The 6880-nt window shown below is 44.4% G+C and overlaps 1 non-coding gene across 1 annotated transcript; it reads left to right on the top strand.

Moving 5' to 3' along the window:
- The first annotated feature begins 716 nt into the window (after positions 1-716).
- Positions 717-789, top strand: Trnak-cuu (transfer RNA lysine (anticodon CUU)). Its single transcript has one exon. It is a non-coding gene; the product is annotated as a tRNA-Lys (tRNA).
- The last annotated feature ends 6091 nt before the right edge of the window (positions 790-6880 follow it).

The following is a 6880-nucleotide window of genomic DNA, read 5'->3' as shown; positions in this document are numbered from 1 at the left end:
TGAGAATATGCTGTCCTTTGAACAACAGGACACAGCCATACATTAATTGAAATATCTCCACACTTATGAATCATACATACCAGCAGCAAGTTCCATCTCTGTCATTTAAGTCTGTTTGGACTGGGGCTTCTGTCACCATCCAGCCAGAAAGAATAAAAGTCCCTTCAGTAAAAGAAATTACACCTGCCTATCAGAGGGTATGTTTGAGTTTTAGCAAAAGCAGGGAGCTGGGGACAGTGTTAACAGTGGCTGGCTTTATTGATCGCTTCCTATATATAGGTAATTTTTTAAAATCAATCTCTTACCATCCAGGAACAATCCTAGGAGCTGGTTTCTATAGGACCAAGGGCTCCTTCCAGCTACCCTGCACCACCCCCCAGGAGCAGGCAAGAGTTTATAAAACAGCTCAGCATTCCAAGGCCTAGGCAGAGGACCAGAAAAAGCCACAACAATGGACATTTTGAAATGTATGAATTGAAGTTTACTGGCTTTTTTAGGCTTCTCCCTGGGTTTTATTCCCCCTCCAATTTCTGAAGCTTTATTGGAGTGTGATGAAGGTGGTGCTCACATTAAGGCACTTTTGTACCTGTTAGAATGGCTGGACTCATAGCATGAGGTCCCTCTCAGATGGGTACTTAAGTCCTGCAGTGTAAGCCACCTGTTGCATGTAATTTTAGTAAAACCACACTAGTTCCTGCTAGGCTCTGGGACTAGCAGCCCTGCTAACTCAGTTGGTAGAGCATGGGACTCTTAATCCCAGGGTTGTGGGTTTGAGCCCTATGTTGGGCGCCATCTATTGCATGTAATTTTAGTAAAACCACACTAGTTCTGGCTAGGCTCTGGGACTAGCAGCTGTCCACCTGCTAGCCAACGTTTTTCCCCACAAATGCCAGGAGTGCCTTCTGATTCTTCCCTCCCATGCCAGCAATAACCATCTCATCCAGCTCCCTTTAGACCCATGGAAGGAAAACACTAGAGACGTTTATATTTTAAAACTGAACGACAACTCAAAGGCTGGGCAAAAATATCCTGCCTCATCCTCCTTGGCCACCTCCGCAAAGGGCCTGCAGAGGCTACAGGCTATCCATGTCACGAGAGATATACATGCTTGCAGCTTCTCGTCTGCCCAACGCCTGGTCTGACTCCCAGTCCTATCTGCCCTTCTCTTCCTGTCCTTCCCGGAAATCCTGCCTTCTCTTTCTCCCAGCGATTGGTTTCTGCTGTCTTCATTTAGCCAATCAACAATTAGAAAAACTGTTCCGCGCCCCTTCCGAGTCCCCTCACCCGCAAGAGAGACACGGGAGGCAGTGTTCGGGTAGTTACTACAGCGAGGCTTTATTCTTGTATCAGCTGAAGCGGAAGACCCCAAGCCCGGAAAAGGCACTGCTTATATGCACCCTAGAGTGGCGTGTTCACTTCTGATTGGCTGTTCACTCATCACTCCATATTACACCCTGGGATGGGCAGTGACTTGGCGTGCTTTCGCCTCTTGCACCTGCGCAGTTTAGTTGTTTACTTGTGGGAGCACTGGATGCCAGCGCCATCTTGTAATGGTGAATGTTGTCACCACTCGCCATGGCTCCCTACATCTCCCCCTTTCTATTTTATTAAGATGGAACAGCCTTTTACCTATCAAGTGCGGCACCAACTCAGTGAGGGAAAGCAGAGGCCTGATCCCCTGTGCAAAATGAGATATTATAATGGGTTTCTTCTCTTGTCGTCGTGCAATGAGTAATACTTCCCATACCCATCTCGATGCCTTTTGTCGGGGAAAGGGAGCCTCTGCCCTGGGGCACCACCAGGGGAGGAGGTTTCTTGGCATCAAACCTTTGTGCAATCAGGCATACTTTCGGGAAATCTATCCACACTCGTGGAACATTCCCTGTCAAGTACCCATTTGCAAACACCTCAAACTATTCAGGTACCACAGTTATTCAGGCAAGGGCTGCCTAGACTTAGACCTCTCATCGACCCAGTGAAATGGGCTGAACCCTTGGGGTGCATCGACTGAGGGTCTCAGTCATCAGTTACTTTCTTAGCATAGATAGCCAAATTTCAGGGGAAGATCCTTGTTCCAAGGCTACGAGTGCTTGGGCGATAGCGACCTTGTCACGTTTTTGTTGGGCTCTGAGCTTGCAGACCAACCATAACATGAACACTAATCCACAACATAGGGCTGCACCAAACAGGCCTATCCCCACCCTTTCCTTAAAGAAAGAAAAGGCAGAAGAAATTCAAGAAGAAAGTCCTTTAACGATGGAGAGATCCAGGTGGGTGGAGTTGACAAGAATAATTTCTCTGTGAAGTTGTTCAAGAAGATTACCAAAATTTTCAGACCAATTTCCTGAAAGATATAAGGACAATTTATGTGCGAGATTGGCTGCTTTTGTAAAGTTTTCGTATTGAATGTTGGTAATACACAAAGCTCCGAATTTCCTTTCACAGCCAATTTATGTCAACTGAAATAAGATATCCAGTCTTTCCTCAACCAAGTCTAATCTCTGATTGAGTATCATAATACCTCCTTTCAATTCTGCTGTGGAGGAAGAGTGGGTAGCCATTGCCTGGCTAACTCTTTCTGCCAAATATTGACAAATTCAGTGGTTTGTACTTGGTGAAACATGGCAATAGCTCCAACGGTAGCACCGTCTGCTCCGAGCATAATAGCTGTGACAACGGCTGCCGTTATATCAAAATCTCTCTTCTGTCAAAATAAAGTCAAGGTCCCAGACGTCTGAACGGGGATAAGGATCCATTGTGGTATTCTGGCTATTAGGGCCTGCTTATAGACAAGAGCAGACCAGCACTGGGACATAAAGCAAGTTACATTGGTACAAGTATTAAAGGAGTGGTTGGATAAGATGAAAAGAAATGGAGGATACACACAAACTGGAGTGAGGCATTAATTCGCTCAGTATAGTTAAAGGTATAGGAGAAATTCTGTTTAGCAGAAGTGGTGCCTTTTAAGAAGGCAAGGGCATAGGTTTTGGAAAAGCAGATAGGATAGCCCATCTAAATTCACTATATATACTAGGAACCCAAGCTTGGAGAATCCATGTAGCGATCAAAAGCATTCGTAGGGGAACCCGCTGAGGAATCATCGTCCACAACTGTGAGGCATCGCGTCAGGCGTTCCGGCAACCAAAGCGGGTTGTCTTCTTCCATGGAAAAACACAAACCGCTCCCCTGGATCTTATTAAAATAGGATCCGGGCCTTTCCATTGACCAGTCAAAACATCTTTCCATTTTATCATTTCTTTTGGCCTAGTTGGTTCCAGGCAATGGCGATCAGCCACCGTGTTGCCCTGACTGTCCAAATTCAAAAAATTAAGAGTAAAAAGTGCCAGAGAGACAATAACCCATGGCACCGTGGGCAGAGCTTCCTCAACTTCTCCTTTTTGTTTTATCAAATAAGTTTTAAGGGTACAATGAGCACGCTCAATGATGCCCTGTCCCTGAGGGTTGTAAGGAAGACCCGTCAGCTGTGTCACCTCCATTTGGTGACAAAATTGTCCAAACTTTTGAGAAGTGTAGGCTGGTCCATTGTCAGTTTTAAGAATTTTAGGCTTTCCCCAGGCACTCCAAGCCTCGAGACAATGTTGAATAACATGGGCCGCCTTTTCTCCGGTCAATGGAGAGGCGAACATAACTCCAGAACAGGTATCAATGGAGACATGCAAATATTGTAATTTGCCAAAGGATGGGATGTGGGTAACATCCATTTGCCAGATCTGTAATGGCCTAATTCCCTGAGGGTTAATTCTGGTATGGGGAACAGGTAGGAATTGACAGCAGTTTTGGCATTGAGTCACGATATCTCTAGCCTCCCTTCTAGAGATGTTAAATCGACATCGTAGTGTCTCAGCTGTCACATGAAACCTTTTATGAAAGGCTTTAGCCAAATCTAATTTTGGCGAAAGGGCAATTGCAATCAACTTTGTGGCTCGATCTGCCAGGTCATTTCCACGGGACATAGGTCCTGGTAAGCCTGTGTGAGCCCTAATATGAGTTATAAAGACAGGGAATCTTTGCTTAGCCAGGGTAAGCTGAATCTTTTGAAAAACTTCTATAAGTCTGCTAGATGTCTTAATTAACCCAGCAACTTCTAATGCTTTTACTGTATTAACCACATAGAAGAAATCTGAAACAATATTTAAGGGACCTGGAAGGATTTCCAGAACCTCTGACACCACTAGGCATTCCACAATTTGAGGTGAGGTTTCATGGTATTGTTTGGATGTAACCTTATCATTAACCACATAGGCACCCACTCCTGTTTTTGACCCGTCCGTATAAACTACCATTCCATCTGGGAGTGGCTCCTGAGACACAATATGTGGAAATATGATAGCTTGAGTTAAGGCAAATTGTAAGATGGGATGCTTAGGATAATGATTATTTATTTGACCATTGAAGGAAGTAACCAGCACTGCCCAAACATCAGAGGTCGCCGTTAATATTTGGACTTGATGGGCAGTATAAGGCATTATCAAAACCTTAGGCTCCCTTCCAAAATGGGCAATGGCTGCTTTTAGTCCACGAAGGACAAGCTGAGCGACTGAATCTGGATACCTTTCAATAATCTTTGCAGGAGAAGCATTGGGATGAATCCATAACAAAGGCCCCTCTTTGTAGTGAGCCGCTGTGGCTGCACACGTGCGTTTTTCCAACATGGCGCTGGCCACATGTTTCCCCAGCAATAAACAATCATTCTGCGCAGCTGCTAGGCAGAAAGAGCGCCAAACCACTGGCCTATCCCGAGGCGTAATACTGGGTAGTGAGCAAGCAGCCATTCAGAAGTGAATACGTCACTCTAGGGTGTATTTAAGGGACCCTCTTCCGGTTTCTTGGGTCTTTCCGCTTTATCGTGTGCGGTAGTAAAAAGTTCCTCGTGGCAGTAAACCCGTATCGCCTCCTGTCCTTATTCGCGGGCGAAAAGGGATTTTGGGGGCGCGCGTTACATCTGGTGCCGATTAACCCGGGAAATTTTAAGGCGCTGCGGGAGACCACCCAAGCTTGGGGACGGGTTACAAACTGCGGAACGCGAGGTGCATCCTGGAAGGTATGCTTGGCGTGGAGACCTTTGTTGCGACCGAATTTTCATTCACTGCCGCTGCTGTAGTAGCTGGCCTTGTGTGGTTTTCGTTGGCAGTCTATTTTTGTTGTGAGGAACTAGCTCGAGGCACAGCTAATAGGAGTGGAGAGGTTTCAAAAAAGGTCTGCTCTAAGCTATCAGAACCAGGATGTGGCAACAGGTGCTCAGCCATAGGGTTGGGAAAAGAGAAACAGACGAAGAAGTCTGGAGAGAGACTGGCCAGAGAGTTTGGTTATAGGAAAGAATGTTCAGGAGGGATACAGGCCACTGCAGGGCCTGTTAAAGCTAGGAAACCTTCACCGGCTGGTGAAGAGAAGCGGGAACCCCCGCACCCAATTAAGGAGCCTGCTTCCATACACCTTAGCAGCTCCGAGGAAGATCTAACACAAGGAGAGGAAGAGGGCCTGGGGCAGGAACCAGCGGCCTGTACTAAGGCTGGCGGTCCCAAAGTAAGACTAAGAAAGCCTTTGAATTCCTCAGCCCCACTCTTGCCTCCAACTTACGATTCGGGCGGAGGCCCTAACTCATTCCTCAGCCCGGCGGATCAGAGGCAGCTACAGCTTGCATTTCCGGTCTTTGAAGCGGCAGAAGGCGCCCGCGTTTATGCTCCCGTAGATTATAGACAGGTCAAAGAATTATCGGAAGCAGTGCGCACATATGGAATTGGAGCTAACTTTACTGTAGCCCAAGTAGAGAGGTTAGCTACAGCCGCCATGACTCCAGGAGATGCCTTAGTATAAGAGAAACTAAGAGAAATCCTTAGTTCTGCTTTTTTTGTTTATTATCCTGTCCTTGGTGCACCAATGTCCACGTGTGTCTCATTGTATTTTCTGTCCACGTGTCTCGTATGAATGATTGGTCGTCTATGTTTCATGTTCTATGTTTAATGTTTAAAAGATTGTTAAAATTGCTTGATTCAACACTTGGTCTAGTCTAACTTGGTTTTCAAAGGCAGTTTTAATAAGCAGAGCAGTGGCTAAAGAGTTGAGCTCAGCTGGAAAGGCTGCCTTTTCTAGGGACCAACATGTTTTTGGATTAAATAAGGAAGTTAAGAGTTTGTCCTAGAAAAATCAAAGTGACAAGGTGCTTTTATCTTAAAATTACAGCTAGAGAAATCGAGAAATTTTGTTTGGTTTAAATATATAAGATGTGTTGTCATTTCATTTTTGCTTCCAACTGATTTTTAGAAATTATTGGCCTAAAGTTATTGGATATGATAAAAAGGTTTACAACCTTGATAAAAAAGGCTGGCTTAAGATTGGTGACTCAGGGTTGGAGTCATTCAAAAACCAGATGTGTAAAGATAAGATTTAAGAACAGTGTCTCTTTGGTGAGATATTTAAAGCTGCACTATCGTGCATCTACATATAAGAACTGGCAGCAAAACTTTATAGCATAAAGGTAATTTACTTGATGTTGATTTTAAAGAAAATAAATTGCTTACATCGTTAAAGATTGGTTTTGTTTTTCAAAAATATGGTTATACTCTAACATTAAAAAAGAGGCTTAAAAACATAGTTAAACTGCCAATATTCCATTGGCTACAGTTGATAATTCAACCGAGAGTTTAAAAATTTTTGATTTGCCTATGTTTATAGAAAAAAGATACAACACGTGTCTTTTAAAATTTAAAGTTTAAATTTAAAGTTAAAAAAAAAAAATGTGCAGTTCAGGCCTCAGAGAACAGGCGGGAGATTAAAAATATTTACATTTGAATTAAGACAATGCAGACTGAGCTCTACAGCTCAGGAGCCGCTCCCAGATGGAATGGTAGTTTATACGGAT

This window comes from Arvicanthis niloticus, chromosome 1 (genome assembly GCF_011762505.2).
Source record: "Arvicanthis niloticus isolate mArvNil1 chromosome 1, mArvNil1.pat.X, whole genome shotgun sequence".
Taxonomy (NCBI): domain Eukaryota; kingdom Metazoa; phylum Chordata; class Mammalia; order Rodentia; family Muridae; genus Arvicanthis; species Arvicanthis niloticus.
This window is presented reverse-complemented; position numbering and strand designations above follow the sequence as displayed.